We start from the raw sequence: 20,728 nt of genomic DNA, 5'->3' as shown, positions 1-20,728 counted from the left end.
CACTGTGGGTGTAGGGAGACATAGGCGTGCACAGTATGCCCTCACCCTGGTCAAGAGGCAATAGCTAGCACACATACTTACCACCTAAGGGGGTAAAACCTTCATCCAATGCACATACATACAGTAACATTGATGCCAGGTAATGCTCACAACCTTTACTTACCCATGTAATGGCTCTGTACTGCTAGCATCACACAGACTTAGCCCCAAATTAAAACACTTGTAACTGCCAGACTATCAAGGTAAGTTTTGAACCTGGACTAGGAAAATAAATGGCAAAGAAAACAAATTAATGGCAGATCCTCGCATACTGTTACTTGCTAATGTGACTAAGTAGAAGGTGAGTAATTTTTACAGCAATTACATCAATATGGGACAGCACTGACTTATGTCAATAGAAGTGGTTCTTTATCAAGTAATATATCTCATGCGTCAAAGAGACACACATTACAGAAACCTGTGAGAAAGCAGTACAGTTTTCAAAAGAGCATCAAAAACACATATAACAGGATGAGTACACAATTTCAAGAGCAAAGCTCTTGACACACAACTTTTGTTGTGGCAACACACAAATGCTACTTGGCTCCTCCACCCCCCCCCCCCAAAACAACAGGCAAAAGATAGTTTGTACAAACTAAGGAATACCACATAATTCAATTGTTATAAATACTTTCCAAACAATTTTGGCAAAATGTGTACACATTTACAACAGAAAAGTCAATTTTATATGATTGCAGCTTAGCTCACACTTTGCCCAACACTCCCCTGGAGGTGTCTACAGGTCATCTTAGAAGCATAACACCCCATGTGTCATTAACACTGTAGCACATTACATTTCCCTGAAATAACATAGAAGACTGTAAGATAACCAGTTTTAACAGTAACACTTGTGATGAAAGTTAACAAGCGCTGTCTATCTGAGAAAGTAAATGCCTACCAAAAATGCCTGTGCCAACAGTGAGCTATAAGAATTGCATAAAGATAAAAAAAGTTCCATTTCTACTGCACATATATAACACTTTTTCTTTGTAATATGTTAACAAAATGAGCATGTACTTGAAAAATACAATCATACTTTAGCAAGATTAGAAACATTCTGCGCAGATAAATTGAAATGAATAGCAATTTTCTGTGTTCTCCAGATACACGTCTCCTCACCTTAAAGTTCCCTAGCTTAACTGTTACCATTTTATAGTGTCGATTCAGGCCTCTGAGCAAGGTAAAGATGCAAATGAGGTGTGAACTCATTAAAACTGCTGAATTCCAAACTTCTGACTTTGTGTAGCAGGTGTAAACATAGTGTAGGTACTACCCCAGTGTTTGTTCCTAATGGATTGCAACTGTGAATGATTAGTGGGAGGAAGAAGAAAGGCACAACAGCAATTCAGACTACCTTACCTGCAGTGGGTGTGTCACCCAAGATACACTTACAAAATATAGAAGTAATTGTAGCAAGCTTTTAAATGGAAGTGAACAGCACACATTTCTCTTTTTGTTCACTAATACCAAACTCTCCTGCCTTTGCTGAAAACTGTTTTTTACTGTCATGCAATTTTATTATACAGTTCAAGGACAATGATATAGAATGCCCTATAAACTGCATGTCTGAGAGTACAGCACAGATAAGAGAAGAATGAATGCAATACAAAGAGAAGACAGAGCTCCAATGATGCAAACAGTGCTCATAAATGGTTGTGTGATCACTCATTGCACTAAATATGTAAGCAACACATACAAACAGCTGAGAGTGCACAAGTGTATATGTCTTTTTAATACTGTGGAGGAAATGGGACTTTCTTCTGTGCATAATGATTTGTATTCCTGCTGCAAAGTTTTTTCTGTGGAAAGGAGGGATACACCCCTAGTGTGTTTTGTAGGTTTACTAGTCTGACAGTTCAAATTCAGAGTTGTGTAAAACTCTGCAAGGTGTGTATTTTGTAATGTTGTTTATGTTACCTTTTTTCATTATTAGATATTAATATTTGGGCAGTGTGTGTGGCTTAGCAGAAATACAGTGAAACTGCTAAATAAATGAAAATTCATGGAAGTTCCTTCTATGAAAAATACAGCATTAATTAAACCTGTGAACCAAGTGTGTGTGTAGCACATCTGTTAAACATGACGAACTACACAGCACATATATTATGAAGATCAAGGTTCAAGTCCCACATTTATCTTCTAGTGATGAAAACTAATACACACTTTTTCAAATAATAATGCATGTTGAGCTTTGCTAACCTCTGTGCAAACATGGCGTAATGGCCCAGACAACAAGCAGGCATTGTCAGTTTCATAAGAGATACATTGTTACAGCTTTTACCTTCCATCGCGCAAACACTAGCTTTGCTCAACAGTCAGCAAGCTTTGACAACACCTGCAGGTCCAGAAGACCTGCAGACAATAGGCAGACATTGTCAGTTTCAAAAAAGATACATTGTTGCATCTTTTGTTTTCCATCATGCAAAAACGCTAAGCAGTATTACTCAATGGTCAGCAAGCATCTGCAACACCTGTAGATCCAGAAGACCTGCAGAAAATAGGCAGACATTGTCAATTTCAAAAAGATACATTGTTGCATCTTTTGCTTTCCATCATGCAAACATGCTTAGCAGAGTTGCACACAAGTCAGCACACTAGTGCGCACACACACACACATACACACACACACACACACACACACACACACACACACACACACACACACACACACACACACACACAAAGTAATGAATGTGAAAATATAGAGCTGCTACCTAGTTTCCTCTGTGCAGCAGGTATAAGTTAATGGTTATAATGTAGGCAAGCCAGGGTTCTAATCCAGCAAACTCAAACATTTTATTAATGCTGCTCCACTTTAATTTATATAAAAATTCACAATATAAAAATAATTACACATACAAATAACAATATATAGCAAGTATGTTGAGCATACATTATATGTCTAACTGTGTGTATCATTACACCTATGGTTCTACAATTAAACATTTATTTTTCTGAACTTTCATGTCATGCACATACATGGTTAAACACTCAACTCTTTAATGTTTACCTATAACTAATGAGCATGTCTGATAAACAAGACCCCAGTTGCAATGAACACTCTGGACAGTAATGACTGTAAAATATACACCTATTGTCCAGCCTTCCCTGTGAAAATAGGTATACATTAATGCCCACAATACATGTGATCCAAGGTTCTAATCTTGCATACTCCAAATTCTATTAATGCTTGTCCAGTCAATTTTAAAAACTAAAGAACAATCTAAAGATAACTATAAATAACAATAGCTATGTATAGCACTGGAGATCATATGAATTATCTGTGTGACTAAGGGTATGCTGACAATTATGCTTCTGTACTTAAAAGTGTCTTTTCTGCCCTGGGATGGACTTCCTACTTCATTGATAGTCATATACATATGAATGTATAAACCAAGACCTTGTCAGGTCACACACACAATGTTAACCACTTACTTTTTCATGTGTCTGTATAATTAATGAGCATGTCTGATAAACACTTCTTCTGTGGCAAGGATGAAAAACAACAATGCAGAATATTATGTTTTGCCTACTTTACAGTGGTTTGAATCCCACTTTGTATAAATTACTTTAATCAGTGTGTAAAGTCACACAAAAATGTGTCAGGTCATAAAATGTATACACCCAATACATGTCTGAAAAGTTAAATCAACTAACAGGTACAGCAGCATCCAACCCTTAAACTAATACCAACTGTCACATTACCCTTCCTAAATCATAAACTGCCTTCCTCTCTGTTTGGCACTGTTAGTCTCTGCTTAACGCCGTGCAAACTTGGTTGGCATGGTTGTTCAGGTTTGTGCACTAGCTGTAAAATGTGATACCTTGAACTGAGGGGAAAACACTTTAACTGTTGCTATTTGACCAGTGTGGACATGGCAGGAGCAAGAAAGGAAAGTGCCCAATTTAGGGTTCAAACATGAGGTGCAAAGGAGTCCAGAATATTCATTGGACTCCTTGTAAGGTGCCACAGCTGTAGGCTATTGCAGGGGGACTAAACCAGGTCTCAATATAAATCAGAGGCCTGGAATAGTCTTGCCAAGGCTGTCTTCAGTGCAACTAGTATTCCATGCACTGGAGAGCAATGCAGGCACCACTACAATGACCTGAAAAGGGGCAATCAGGCACAACTCAACCAATGGCTGGATGAGTTTAGGACTGCTGACGTACATATCTCTCAACCTCTTAGTGCTAGAAATCTGTACAAAGCCTGAGAAAATGGGGGGGGGGGGCAAAGGCCCAAAAATAGGGACAGATTTTAAATGTTGCTTTTATAAACTTAGAGAGTTGCTAGAATAACAGGGTTTTTGTTAACATGCATTTTTCTGAAGGATTTGAAGTCTGAAACTGAAATGTATGCAATTATTTAGTGACTTCAATAACCTGATAATCACAGTGATTTGCCAGAAAATCACAAATTTTATGAGGAATAGACCATAAATATGAGGCAAAAATCTGCACATTCTACAAACATCTGAACAGTTGAGAGGTATGAATCCCACACTTGTGTAAGTATACAAAGATACTTTAAATTATAGTCAAAGCTGGAGACAGGCAAGATTGGTATGTTTAATGTTCTTCTCATTTTCTCTCATCTTTATTTTGCAGCTGCCCAGAAGACTGCAGTGACAGGGAAACCCATGCTGAACATTCTGAAAAACTAAGAGAAGCAAGGGGTATGTATGCAGCACAAAATTATTATTACTTTATCAAAAGTATTGCTCTTCTATACATTAGTATCAAATTAAGCATGCATATCTTAACTGTAAAATCAAGCATGCATGCTTCATTCTGCAGTTCAAGGCAATTGTAGGAGTGAATTGTAATAGTGTATTCAGATGTTGTGGGTTCAAATCCCTCAGGGAACAAAAGCATATGTGCAATATATGCATATTGCAAGGATTACTTGGAACAATTATCAGTCCTAGTCTGTAGTTTATAAAAAGTATTTTGTCTTTCGGCTTTTCCCAGTTAGGGGTTGCCACAGAGGAACTCCGGTCCGCTAATGATTGGCAGTGGATTTTTACAGTGCCGAGTTGCCAGCCTGATGCCCAAGCTTCAAAGAAGGCAAGTTTATAAAAAGTATAATTAATGTAAAAGTAAAATTTATATTTATATTGTAATAATTTATTGTATGTGACATATGATTGTTCTTATTATCTTTTTCTTTTTTGTCTCTTACCCCACCACTTATCTCTCTTTTTTATTTGTAAACATGTGATCACAGCATTCTGATGTCATAACTTTCTGACAACTGACAAAATAATTTTCAGCACAGGGAGGTAGGCCAACCACCGGTTTAGCCTGCCACCCCTCCAATGGCTGCAGTACCAATGCCCAGGACATCTGGAACCAAGCTGGCAGTAGTGCTTCTGCAGCCCCTGCATTACCTGGACCCTCAACATCAGGTAGCATTACCCCAGCAACTGGTGAAGTGGTACCCTTCAAGAGTATTGGTGGAGGTGGCGATTTTCTCACCTGCCGGGAGATGATAAGCATGGTGTGTGAGGTCATGGAAATACCACCGGTGTATGCCTCAGGTGGATGGAGAGGATGCTCACTAGAATGCTAGGAAAAAGAAAATGTCAAGCACTTCAACAGCAAGCTCAGAAAGGGAATGGTAATGACAATTCTGAGGGAGAGGACTAGATTCTCACAGTCCACATGCTTGACGGGCATGGGACTCCGATGCTCCCTTCCTATCCCCAGTTATGGTGTCCCCCAAAATTGTTGTGCCCCTCACCATCCCTGTCTCTGTCTTGTTGTATGTCCTATTTGCACCCGTTTCCTCACCTACCCTACTTACTTGATCAACACATACCAATGTCCCTTCCCCAACATTCCTCTCTTTTTGAAATAAAATCAAAATACTCTGAGCATTTGTCCCACAAAAATAAAATGTCCCATATATATTTCTCCATTTTGCACATGTGTCTTCTCAACACACTTGATTCTTTCCAATTGGCTATATGCCATGACTGCTTTGTTATCACCCATCTGTGTTGAGGTGACAGTCCAGTTTCATAAAATTTTCTATCCATGTTTATGTTACACTGTTGAAAAAGTGGATAGCTATGGTTCTTTCCTAATCCCCTCCTGCACATTCCTATATTGCTTTCTCATTGTTCCTCCTGTTTCCCCCCATTTCACCACTTTCCCATTTACCCAATTTTTACACCTTTAATCTGGTAAAAAAGTATAATCACACACCATACAAATGAAAATGCCCCTTAAGGAAGCCCTTCACCTTTTGTCCTATTTGTTTGCATGGAGTTTGGCATCGAGCACCAATGCAGAGTGATGGTGAATGCCTCTTCTTGTCCTATGGCATGGTGTGGTTCCCTCTACACAATGCTGCATAAACTCACAGTGCTACAGAAACACACAGTTAAAGCAGAATACAGTCACTCAAATTAAATATTTCCTATAATATTTATTTAGACTGAGGAATGCATAAATATACAAATCCATATGTGTACTTTTGACATAAATCAATTGAGTACTGTTCATTTTTATACAGCACTTCACTGTATCCATTCCCTATCACATTTGCAAAAGTTATAACTAATGCTATCCTGAATAAATATGAAAAAAATTAGATTGAGCTATATTTGAACCCTGCATCATTTGTGCTCAAAATAAGAACTCGCTGATGTTGCACCTGGTGCCACAATGACAATTAGGCAGCAGGGTTTTTTCTTACACCCAGTACTGTCCAAAGTGCTGACTGCCATGCCTCTCCACTTAATGTGTTTGCATGGAGGAAGGTGAACCAATACAACTACTATAATTTTCTCAATGAAGCAGAGACCTTTGTTTGCTCGTCGCTTAACTCCACACAAATGGACAAGGCACTACTAATAGTCCTTAATGTCATAAAATTTATGACACAACATTTGCAATATAAGCTACATTATGAACATCATAGTATCTGCCAGCTATTTTTACCATAACCTACATGGATAAGTACTTCTCAAGTTCAAGTAGTAGTCATTAAATGTGAATCTGTCATGTGCAAACACTTTGCCATTGATTGCACAAACCAGCTGTTTGGATGTGTGCTATGGAAAGAGCTGATTGACATGTATTACTGTGTTTATTGCCCAGTTGGTCTTTAGCCCATTGAAATCTACATAAAAACACAACCAAAGGCAAGGCACTACATGAATTAATGTGGGCATCAATTAATCACAAATATGAACACACGTACATACGCAGTTGCATCCATGATGATCACAAAACATGTGTGCGTTTGTGTGCAACAATAAGCATGTAATATACACAATATACTGAGAAACAGCTGCATGTGTCTCAGTGAATTAATATGAGATGCCCATGCACTGGCCCAGTAATCAAGGATCCTCAATCCTCACCACTAACACCAGTGAGGGGTGTCCACATTGGAAAGGATAACAAATACACAGTAAAGTACAATTTCCCTTAAGAGCACACAGAGATCAAAGTCAGTCTGGGGCTGGTTTCTGCCTTTCTCTGCAGATCCCCAATAAGACTCCCCACTGGCACAGCTATAGGGTCCAGATCTCAGCCTAGTGGTCAAGCTAAAACCTCCAGCACCCTCTCTGTCCAACCAGTGCTTTGTGTCCCTGCCCAAGTAGCTGACACACACACACTTTGAGAAGATTATATACAATCACACAGACACTCCTGGGGAAGGCTGGCACAGGTTCACCAGCTATGCCCCTTCCTGACAGTCTATAAGGTAGTATCAGCTGCTACCAACCACTAATATCAACTACTAAAAAGGCTCTTACCAAAGGGTGTCCAATTATTACTGTGCAATATTATTATCCAAATAGTAAGTGTGACCCAGGGCTAAAGCTATTGGAGTGGCTTGGCCAGTATCACTATATGCATGCAATGTACTCTAGTGCTTAAATTATCTCTACACAAAACAGCCACAGTTGAAAGGTTTAAAAATATTTAATAAGAAATAATAAAAAACAAAAGACAATACTTCTTACTACACAGTGCTAGTCAAGAGTTCAGAGATCACAGGAAACTGCTTAAAATAATACAGTAGAATAGTTCTGACATCAATACAGAAAACAGCTAGACTAAACTTACTATTTTCTATCTATAGCTAAGAGCAATCACAGTTCTAAATAAGCTTACATATAGAGCAAAGGAGAGTACTGGTGAGTTGCTGTCACATTTAGACAAAATCCAAAATGCTCTCTCTCTGTCTCTGAGAAAGTCCTTTAAATTGATAATACATACTGCTAACTCATTTTAGATTACATCATTCTTAACAATTCTCTGGTTTCTCAGGATAACAGAAACTCAGAGTTTAGCATAGCTTTGATCTTGCACCTGGTCAGGAAACCACAGTAATTAAAGACATTATAGGTTCATAGGTTCATAGGTTCATACTAGGCTATCTGCCCGAGGGCATTTACAAGCCTAGCCCATAGTTTTGTGGCTTACGCCACCCCTTTAGTATGGGGAACTATACCCATTATTTTGCTGTGCCTCTGTTGAGCAGTGACACTGAGGTAATCCCTGGGGTATATCTGCGATCTCCCATCCATTGGTCAAGATTTCTCTTGAACAAGGCCAGCGAGGTGCTCTGCCTCACATATACCGGGATTTTATTCCACAGCATAGGGAGTCTTTGGGTGATGAATCTATCCCTCCAGCATGTCCTATTAATAGCCGTGTCGAGGTTTAAGTCTCCGCCTTATGGCTCTGACGGATCTAGATTTTTGAGGTGAAGCATATTCATCAAATCTGGGTTTGACATGGCCTTGTATGTTAGGCAAAGGTCACCTCTGAGCAAGCGTGGCGACTGAATAGAGCTGGAGTTCTTTCAGTCGGGCAGCATAGGACAGATGTTTGAGACCCTTTATCCTTTTGGTGAGGAACTTTTGTGGCCTCTCCAGCTGCTGCAAGTGTCGGGTCAGATACATTCCGAATGGGGCATTGTACTCAATCATTGGTCTGATGAGTGATGAGTATAGGGAGACTATGACCTCCCTTGATCTAGATGAGAATCCCTTCATGATAAGGTGGGCAATGTAGAAGGTCTTCCTAACTACTTTAGCTACATGGGTGTCGAATGACAGACTACTATCAACCTGGGTCCCCAGGTCCCTGATAACTTCTTCTGTGCTCAGTGGATTGCCACCTATTTGGTAGCTAGGGGTAACCTTGTTTTTCCCGAAGGGTATGACTATGCATTTTTGGCATTTAACTTTAGGCCATGGCTCTGGCACCAGTTATCCGTTTCTGTGAGACCCTTCTGAAGGATATCTGTGTCAGATGTGTTTTCTACTATGGCCCAGTTTGCAGTCATCTGCAAACTTTGTCAGCCATAACCCTCCTGTGTTTGCTTGTACTTGGAAAAGTAGATGCCAAACAAGAGTGGGCCCAGGACTGAGCCCTGTGGTACACCACTTGTGACAGGCTTTGAGTCTGACATGGCGCCAGCAACTCTGACCCTGTGGGTTCTGTCACTCAGCCAGTTTGCAACCCATCTTGTGATGTATGGGTTAACATTTAAGCTGATGAGTTTTTCAATGATACCCGAGTGGGGTATTGTATCGAAGGCCTTTGCCAGATTGAGGTAGGCTGTATGGACTGCCTTTCCCTCATCAATGGCTTTGGTGACTGTTTCAAAAAGTCAACCAAGTTTAGAAGGCATGATCTGCCTTTGACAAAGCCAAACTGGGATGGATCCAAAGTCTGCAAATTCCCTATGTCTTTATTTATGAGGTCCATTATGATCCTCTCCATGGCTTTGCAGATAAGGCTTGTCAAGCTAATGGGCGGTAATTTCCAGGGTCGGTGGAGGCACCGCCTTTGTGAAGTGGGACCACAGTTGCAGTGCGCCACTCCTGGAGTGCGTATCCAGAGGTAAGACTATGATTAAGCAGCTGTCCTAGCTGTGGGTTTAATTCCTCGTTGAGTTCGTGGAGCACACAGCCGGGGACACCATCAGGTCCCATGGATGCTGTGTTTTTGCTTTGGAGAGAGCAGTTCTCACTTGGGCGTTGGAGATGTTTGGGGGCTGCAATCGCTTGGTATAGATATCTCTCCTTTTGGGGAGGGGAGAAGTTTGCACTGAACCTGTCAGCCAGTATGTTGGCAATGTCTGTAGGATCAGTAATCTTCACATCATTTTGAACTAGTTCTGAGCATATCTGGGAGTTTCCTCCCAGATTTCTAACATAGCTAAAGAAGGCCTTATGATTGTCTTTTGAGTCTTTAGCTATTTTTCTCTCAAAATTTGCTTTGGATGATTTTATGAGAGCTCTTAGTTTTTTACTTATAGTGATCAAGGGTGTCTTACCTTTTAAGGATTTTGCTCTATCTTGTAGTAGCTTATGGTGTTGCGGTAGCGTTGTCGCCTCACAGTCTGTCCAGTTCGATTCTCAGCTAGAGCATCTTCTGCGTGGAGACATGCATGAATGGGCGTACCTTCATTGAAGGTTGTGCATCAGGGCTGGTAACTCGGCACGTAAAAATCAACTACCAATCATTAGCGGACCGGAGTTCCGCTGTGGTGACCCTAACTGGGAAAAGCCGAAAGACACAACATATATGTGAAATCTAGCAGTTAACTCTGGTCTCAAAACAATAAAAAGAATCTGCTGGTTCAGACACCATGCCTCCAAGTTTGAGATCAAACAGTCATACAAGGCTTGACTTATCATCTCTCTTCCAGCAGAGTGCACTATTGTTACATTCTTGACATTCAACATTTAACACCATTTTCTTCCATTTAAGATAACAAGCCTGTGGCTTATATTAATATTTACAAATGACAGAATTATCTACAAAATTCTGTCTAGCTAGGCTGGCAGCCTTCACATGTCTTCACATGTGCTGCATGCATTCCTGACAGTGTTTTGCATCTAGTTTGAGAAGCTGTCTTTTAAAGTATACCTGTACATTGGAAACACAACAGAAAATACAAAATCCACACTTTTCAGACCACTCTCATAACAGGATATATTAACCACATCATATAATGATGATGGCATCATCTATAAAGAGCAGTATGAGAATGCAAATGCATACTTCACAGATGGTGCAGTCATTAACTACTGTGTTTTGTGGATGGAAACAAAACACTTACATGTGGGCTAACTTACCAAAGAAACCACATTATGTGTGTGTTTCTATGTATGTGTAAGTGTGTGCATAGTCAGAAAGACATCAATCTGCATCCTACCATCATCAATCCAGTCCCATGCAGAACTAATATTTTGACAGTTCTACATGCCTTTCCAGCCATTTCATACAGGTTTCCCAACATCTTCTCCCAAGTATGCAATGATGATATCATCCACTATAAACTGTCCAACAGCAGTGTAAAAGGCAGACTTGTGCCATGGCGCTTGCATTAAGTACCGAGTTCTCTGGCTTGTGTAACTAGTTAGGTAGGGGGTCTAATCTCAATGCAGTCAGCTAGTGTGAATGTGTGTGCTTGTGTGTGTGTGTGTGTGTGTTGTGTATGTGTGTTTGTGTTTGTGTGTGTGTGTGTGTAAGTGTGTGTGTGTGTGTGTGTGTGTGTGTGTGTGTGTGTGTGTGTGTGTGTGTGTGTGTGTGTAGTCAGAAGAGTACATGTCTGTATCCTACGTCAGTACTCCAGTCCCATAGAGAACACATATTTTGACAGTCATACATGCCTACACATCCATTTCATACAGACTTCCCAACATCTTCTCTCAAACATACAGTGATGATGTTGTCCACTATAAATTGTCCAGCAGCAGTGTAAAAGTCACATGTGTGCTGTGGTGCTTGCATTAAGTACTGAGTTCTCTAGCTTGTGCAACTAGTTAGATAGGGGGTTCTAATATCACAAGAGTCAACTGGTGTGTGTTTCTCTAGTCAGAAGAGCATAAGTCTGTATCCTACTGTCAGCAATCCAGTCCCATGGAAAACAAATATGTTGACAGGCATTCATGCCTACACATCCATTTTATACAGGCCTTCCAACATCTTCTCTCAAACATACAGTGCTGATGCCATCATCTATGGAGTGTTGTCTGCCACTCTGAAGGCCACACTTGTGCTGTGGTGCATGTGTTAAGTACTGTGTTCTGTAGATAGGTAGGGTTCTAGTCTCACTGTGATCAACTTGCAAGCGTGCGTGTGTTTGTGTTCAGATAGTTCACATTTGAGAAATCATTTTAGAACAGCATGTGAGACACCCCTACTACCATTTTCTTCCCACCAGACACTGCTGATATCATCAGCTATATAGTGTTGTCCTACACTCTAAAAGCCAGACTTGTGCTGTGGTGCTTGCCTTACGTGCTGTGTTCTGTAGATAGACAGGGGTTCTAGTCTCACTGTGGTCAACCAGTGTGTGTATTCATTCAAAAATCAGTAAGTTGACAATTTTAGAATGGCATGTGAGTCCACAGCTATGTCAGACATTTCTCTGAACATCTTCTTGTAACATACACTGATGATGTCAACCTGTATAAAGTGTACTCTGACAGTTTTCAAATCAAATGTGTTGTGGCAATAATCCTAAGTACTGTGTTCTCCAGCTTCTGTAACTAGATATTTAGTGGTTTTAATTTGGCAGTAGCCAAACTGAGTGTGTAAACATTGAAATAATATTTTTCAGACAATTTTACACCAAGATGTGACTTTACATCCATGTCAAGACACTCCTCCCGACATGTTCTTTTCAGCATACAGTGATGTTGTCATACTCCAAAGTGACACTGTTAAAGTCAGACATATGTAGTGGTGCTACTGTTACACTGTATGGAATGCAACTTCTGTACCTCAACTGGTGTAATATTCAAATCAGACACAGTCTACTGCGGTATATATGTGTGTGTGTGTGTGTGTGTGTGTGTGTGTGTGTGTGTGTGTGTGTGTGTGTGTGTGTGTGTGTGTGTGTGTGTGTGTGTGTGTGTGGGCACACGTGCACGTGTATGTGTGTAGGGGGGTTGGTGGTACATTATGGTTATTGTATAATCTTTTTACTTACTTTTCATTTCACTACCATTTAGGAGAAACTTTAATGTAGCCCCATGCATCCAACTTCCAATTTTACCCTCTGGCCACTTGATATCCTTCCTGCAGAGGGGTGGAGGATGTCCTCATGTCACAGATGCATACACACATCATGAAGCAGAGTCCTTCCATGAGCCTCTGCAAGCCATCTCCAGACCACTGGATGTGTGATTGTTAATTCTGTTGTGAGGTGGTGCACATCACCTATGAAGAGAGGCACCATGTAATGCAATGAAACAAATACATGCATATGTACAGAGCTGTACTATCTTCTGGTATATAGATATATGGAGTTTGGTTTAAATGTTCTAAAATGTCTAGGATTTTATGTGATGTTGGCAGTTAGTTTAGTAATATCCTCTGACCCTATGAACAGTTCATGTGCCAATGTTGCTGTCATCAACATGTGCTATGTTGAGGTGTGTGTGTGTGTGTGTGTGTGTGTGTGTGTGTGTGTGTGTGTGTGTGTGTGTGTGTGTATGGTAGGCCTACAAGAGGGTATTCCAAGCTGTGATGTGAGGTAATGTATTGACTGATGCTGCTGCCATTTCATTACATGCTCCTTCCATAACAGCTGTAGCAATATGCCTCCTGAGAACTGCTGACATAGGGTGATACTATCTATATTGTTGGCTTAGAAAGACATGTATTTTTGTAGTGGAGCAGATCAACATTTTAGGCAGTTCTCATTCAACCATCACAGTGACACATGCAGTATGGCACAGATGTGGATGTGTCTACCTAATATCATTACATGCTCTGTGACGTACATCAATATAAATTCATACTGATTACATAAACACATACATTTTATTTCATCCACATGTTGAAACAATGTGATATACACAAACAATATCACATGTTTTGATTCAATTGCAACCTCATGGAATTCATTGTATGTGCAATTGTGTTGCTATTCCCAAGGATTATTGAGGTGGTCACCAGCACCATTGTGTGACTGTCAGCATTTGTGTCAGTAAATGTCTGCATGAGCCACACCCAACTCATTTGTAGTGTGTCATTATATACTATCAGGCTACTCAAACACAGCTTTACAATGAAAAACATGTAGACATATGTTATGCAGTTGATGTAATTGCATGACATCGGTACAGTTGCATATCTGTGTGAACAGTACCACTGTGTGGTATGTGATGCTTAACCAAGGTAGTATTTGGAGGTGTTGTCACAAATCATTTATTTAAATAAGTGTGAAATGTTAAGGGGAATACACAAGTAAGTGCAGAGCCGTTTGTGAATGCCACCAGCTATACTCAGCTGGAGAACATAGACAATCTGCTAGCTGACAGTTTGTCTCACACTTCACCCACTGTCATCAATGGCCAACAGCCAAACTATACAATCATATGTTGCCTATACTATGACTTAAAACCTGACCTAGCAGACATAGTTGGATCCCTACTTAAACACAGCCTCCAGACAGCCTATGTTTTTGCAGAAGAGTGTACAGCAACAGTCATCCATCTGAACAAGTGGTGACAGTCATCTGATGCAGGGACGTATAGACCCATAATCCTGAATCTCCTCATCTGTGTGGCAGACCAACAGCTAATCATGGAGCTTATCAAAAAGGACATAGGTAATCTGACTGTGTACCATACCAATGTTTGATTTGTTAAGGCTACATCATGTCTGTTAAATCTATTTGAAATCTTCAAGAAGGTCACCAAGGGCATGCACGAGGAAAAGACTGTCCTCCCACAAAACTTGACCTGGCCAAGGTATTTGATACAAAGCCACACTCTGATATTACAGTGAAACTGTCTCAAGTGGACATAAACACCTATGTCACCAAATGGGTAGATAAATGTATCACATACAGGCTATATAATGTCGAAGTATGCAAAGGCATCTCTAGCTAAACACCAGTGATAAGGTCCATAGTTCAGGGTTCTGTGTTAGGCCCTTTCTTGTTCAGTATTTAAGTCTCATAAGTCAAGACAAACATACACATCCTTGTCTAACCAACTTTATGGATGACTGCAAATTGTGGACAATCACTTAATCAAAGAACGCTATCAATATACTACAGAAAGTATAAACACATACAAAGAATTGTTACTATAGCCATGGAGACACAATAGATAAACATCATGATTAGTTCCTTCATGAAATCAAATGCACAAGCTAATTACAATATAGACATCAAACCCCAATGAGCAGACCAAGTGGTCTGTGACCTGGGTACTCAGGTAGATAGTAAGTCGAACTTCCACCAGCACATACTCACAATGGTGACAAATACCTTGTATGTAGCATAACTCCTGAGTATGGGCAGTCCATCCACATCAAACGACATTGTAGTCCCACTGTTCTCAGTCACCATCACACCAATAATTGAGTACAATGCATCCTTTTACATGTACCTTATCACATATCTTCCAGGGATGATTTACTCAAGTGTATCACTTTTGCACAATACATAAGTATTTTTTTGTGGTGCATAACTATTAGGATTTGAGAGTGCAGACTTCCCTTCAAGATGTTATACAAGATGCATGTGTAATATGTGTTCCTGTGATGCACTCAGTAAATACACATCTCATTTGCAACATTGATGGCATGGATTAAACTACAAGTGTAACAGTGTGTCCCTTAACACCTCCAAAAAGTAGTCATTATTGAGGAAGGTGTCCTTGATTCCTCTTACAGATTACTGACAAATCATTACAGTTCTACAAGTGTGTTCATTCAGAACATGTATAATAACTCACAATCACATATTTTATGTCAGTGACACAGATTATCGGTGTTATTATTGTGATATTGTCCATGATTGTTCATGCTTCTGTCTACTGTTGTCCATAAGCCTGTTGCTGTGTGTCCTAATTGGTTGAGACCTATGCTGACATTACATTCATATTCAAGCAACTAATTTTATACATCGTCACAATCGGCACATAACACCTATTGTATATACTATCCTTGAAAAATGTCCTCTCCAGTGATCATATCAGGGTGCTTATATCACAAGCAATCCTCTTCATTGATATGTGACCTTGTGTGACAGTCACATGAAATACAACTAAGTGCGTGATGATAGGAATATACCCACACAGGAGGTGTAAACAGTAGTAAGTACCGTATTATGTACGTATGTGATTACTGTTTATGCTACAACTGTCTTGTCTTTGGGGTGCACGTACATTGACATACCCTTATCTGGTGTACATTACCATGTTTCACTTGTCGTCTTCCTCTTTCTTCATTCCTACCGTTCATGTCTGTGGTCCTTTTCAATACACACACCTCCCTGGATATGTGTATTTATAATGCAGTCTATGTACCCCTGATAATCACCACCACACCTTTATTTCAGCATGTTTAAAACATGGTTGTACTGTGCTTTGCACTGACTACACTTTCCTGCCTTACATTAAACCCTGGTAGTTGTTGTGGCTGAACGCGCAATCTCACAGAACAAGCTTGCTCTTAAATAAACTTGTCTAAATGTGTTTATGCTGGTTTACACAGTTTCCTGGCCAGTAACACTGTTGCTAGCTATGAAAGCTCTCTTGCATCCATGTAAGCACTATGTGTTGCATGCATATGTGATTAGCATTGCTACTCATCGCTCAAATACATAAACTACATGTAGGCTTTGTACTAATCCTACACAGAGTTTATTGAATCCCAATATGGTTTTCTGAAAACTCCTGTTTTGTTTTTCAATATGTCTAGTCCAATGTTAATTGTAGTCTCCTGGCTGTATTAGTTTGCCTGAGCAGTTACCTTGGAATGTTAATGGAAAGAGCTTTGAAGCATGGTTGGGGTGCAAATATGTACTCCCTGTACATAGCTGTTTATGTGCTACTACAATGGTTATCAGAAGTCATTCAAATGTTAGTACATTATATGCTATGTGTTGTGCTGTCCTATGTCATGTTTTGTTATGTTATATTAAAACTTACTATATAGACATTTAATCTGGCAATGTCAGTTTTCCTGGTACAACAGCAAATATTGTGTTACAAAGGAAGATCATGGATTCTGTCAGCCAGAAATGAAAATTTCTACTATGTGTCATGATGTTTTTGGGGAAGAACTACTTCAAATTGAATTAGCCGCCATTTAATTTAATGAAGATCGTCTCTTATCTTTGGTTATTTCCAGTAGTCTCACTTCTCACTTGTTTGTTTTACACCAGGACTGTTTTTTTAAACCCAGAGCGAACAGTTATTTTGTGCCACAAATGAGATTTTACAGTTGTGCAAAATCATATTCCAGTTATATTGGAATTCATTTAAAGAAAGTGAGTAATTAAAATTAAAGCTATTGAAGCTCATTACAGTTGGAATCTGCATTTAATGTTTGCAATGTAACCTTATAAATTATCTAATTCGCACTACTCCAGCTCACCAGGCTTTATGTCTCTCCTAAACACCTCACACAAATAACATATATTAAATCTGTTTATACACAACCTGCTTGCACATGAAGAAGAGTCTTCCTCACCTCTCCCCCATCTACCCCTTTTAGAATTTGTCTAACAAAGTGTATGGGGTCATTAGAAGCTTATTCTTCTTATTTTAAATTATTTTATACATTACACTTCTTCATTTGCTGGCCAGACATATTCCGCCATTATTGGCAATGCACTGCCTTGAGTGATAATAATCTTGAAGCTTTGACAAATATTTATTATTAAAATAATAGTCTTTATCAAACTAAACACATAGATCTTATGGAGAAGGGTAATTACACTCTATTTAAATCAGGTAGTATAAATGTGACATACCCAAAGGACAAGTACTTAGCTCAACCAGATTAAAAAAAAAGATAATCATATCATTAAACAATACATATATATTACAGAGATGAAGAAAATTCTGAAATAAATGACTGAAAGAACTTTTTGAATAGAAATGGCAATAATGATATGTATTACAGTATTGTCAGAGTTTGATTATGCATAACATCAGTTTTGACTATAGAATAAGCAAGTTGATTTTTAAATACATATATTCAAATAAGTTGATAAGAATGTTTTGCATTTTATAATAAAATGAAGATAACTTAGTTATATAGAGAAAGCAAAAATAAATGTTTTAGCTATATAATGTAAATAGAACTCAACTCGAAGAAATAGAAACAGAAAGAAAGTATAATTTGCCTTCTTAATAATATTTTTTCCTATTGTATTTTAATCTTGAAACTATTCTTAAAGTAAATAAAAGAAAATCATTTAAAACCATAACTGCATATAAATACATCATCTGCAGGAATGCAGCTGTTGCAAACTGATTATTATCAGAGACATGCACTTGATGTTCATAATACATTGACTGTCAGTCTGCTTTCCATGGCAGCAACAATAGTCCAAACTGGGAGTAAACAAATATGGCTCTCTTGATATTAAATAAAAGACAAAACTTTTATTCAGGTACAAACTAGTGAGCGCTTTCGTGCCTCCTGGCACTTCTTCAGACAATACAAACACTGCAAAAATCTCAATAAAAAGGGGTTGCCTCACCCACATTATTTCACAGCAACCAACCATATATCTGCAGCAATTAAAATTCACCTGCTGGCAATAATCAACAAATGTAATGTGAAGTCAAAGACTTCACATATCAACTAGCTTAGGAAATCCTTACATGCAAAATAAAAGGTCTGAAATTACACATAAAAAATAAAAAATAAAATAAAAGCATTAATTCTCACATTCACTACTATGAACAACTATATAACCATACAGAGAAGTGACAGCAGCAAACTTCAGTCATAAAATGTTTTAGGTTCTCACATATAAAAACTACTGACATCAACCTTCTCACAGTTGTAATACTAGAGTATACCCAAAGATGGCAGTGATATACTCCATATAGAAATGTATTCCAAAATTCCTAAGGCAGTATATGACTGCCATCTTTTTGAATACTGGTATAGTTGTTAATAGTAGTGAAAGTGAGAATTAATGCTTTTATTTTATTTTATTTTTTATGTGTAATTTCAGACTTTTTTATTTTGCATTTTGAGGTAATCCTTTTCAGGTCTTCAGTTACTAAAGATACATGGTCTTTCCTTAGCCTTTTATATTTATAGTCCTTCTAATTCAATCTCTAAAACCATGGTGAGTGTGGTTTGTACAAGCTATTTGGCTGGGTGTAAATCCCTAAAGGACTGAACTGTCAATTTCTGATAAGCAGAGATCTGTTAGAACAGTGGTCTATATAATTTCACATGAAATGGACCTCATGGGGGTACAGCTGTGTATCCAATGTCAAAGTAAATGAACCATCAAGTTTCACATTAGTAAAAGTAACTACAGAAGGCAGAAGCCCAGCAAGAAAATGGTCACATCCAAACTATGGATTCCCATGACATTGTCTTATGCTCCAATACTTTAAAGAAGCTTTTTTTTTTTTTTTTTTTTTTTTTTGTTCAGCAACAGTTACAAGCATTCAGTAACAGTAAACAAGCATTTACATATTTTATGGAGTATGACTCATGCATTCTTAATTTTGGAATCCTGCAAGTCTGAAAAACAAGTAGAAATACTGACAATGGCTGTAAACATTTACATAACAGCTTTAGGAAAAATCTTAAAATTCATATCCAGTATAAACAGCCTTAGCCTGCATTGTTTACTGTTTCAGAAGTCAAGTCTGAGACCATAATCTTTTAATTTACACATTGATATAAAAAGTACCATATTATCTCTTATTAGTTAAATGGGAAAAACAAACATCTATAACACTTGTCCAGAGCATTATTTTCTGTTTAAATTATAATCCAAAATAATAATTCCAGTTGACAAAAAGAAATCTAGTAACTTTCCATGGTTGAAGTATTTGGGCTCCCTCACACATGTGCAAAGTGAAATTGCTTGAGTATTAGAAGCCCACAGGAAAAAAATGAACATCATAATGGCAAGTGCTTTTCCAATAAGAAATCATTACTGATGCAATTTCTAATGTGTGCCAGCAATGATTTACTTCGTTAGAGAGATTTCTCCCTTCTTTTAGTTAGTGTAACCGTAGAGTTGATATTTATAAGTTTGGGGGTATCCAGCTCCCCCCAGAGTCTAGTTTTAGGTCTCCATCCTTTGTGTCTTCCTTGTGTCTCCCACTGTAATGCATGGTACCTGCATAGCTTTGCTGGTAACCACCAGCCCCAGCCTTAAATCTTGTAAAGTGCCATCTTCTACAACAATATAAGCAGTTTCATTCTACTGAGATGTATTATTCAGTGAATTAACTTAAAGTGTAACATCTGTCAGTTCATAGGCTGTTTATTCTCACTAAGATATCTGAACCTACTGAATATATATATATATATATATATATATATATATATATATATATATATATATACTGGGTAAGCATGCCCAGACCCTGCTTTGCAGCTGTCAGAATACCACCATACCAGGACAACATGACCTCCACTTCACCCATTTTCTGATCCTGGCCAGTTAAGAGTAATTTGGTGAGGTGCTGGATAAATCATAGCAGAAGACCAAGAAGAGACTGTGGGACTCAGCTAATGGCAGATAGCTGCAGCAAGAGCCAAATAAAGGGAAACTGTTCAGACAGTGGGAATACAATAAACATATACAACCTGGTCAGGAAAAAAAAAATCATGTAACACAAACTATACTGATACAAAATATATAACAGACAGGTCTAAACATTCAAATTTTCTAAAGATTTCCTGAATTTAGGTT

The sequence above is a fragment of the Protopterus annectens genome, chromosome 10.part0, assembly GCF_019279795.1.
Source record: "Protopterus annectens isolate FY-2018-M chromosome 10.part0, PAN1.0, whole genome shotgun sequence".
Taxonomy (NCBI): domain Eukaryota; kingdom Metazoa; phylum Chordata; order Ceratodontiformes; family Protopteridae; genus Protopterus; species Protopterus annectens.
This window is presented reverse-complemented; position numbering follows the sequence as displayed.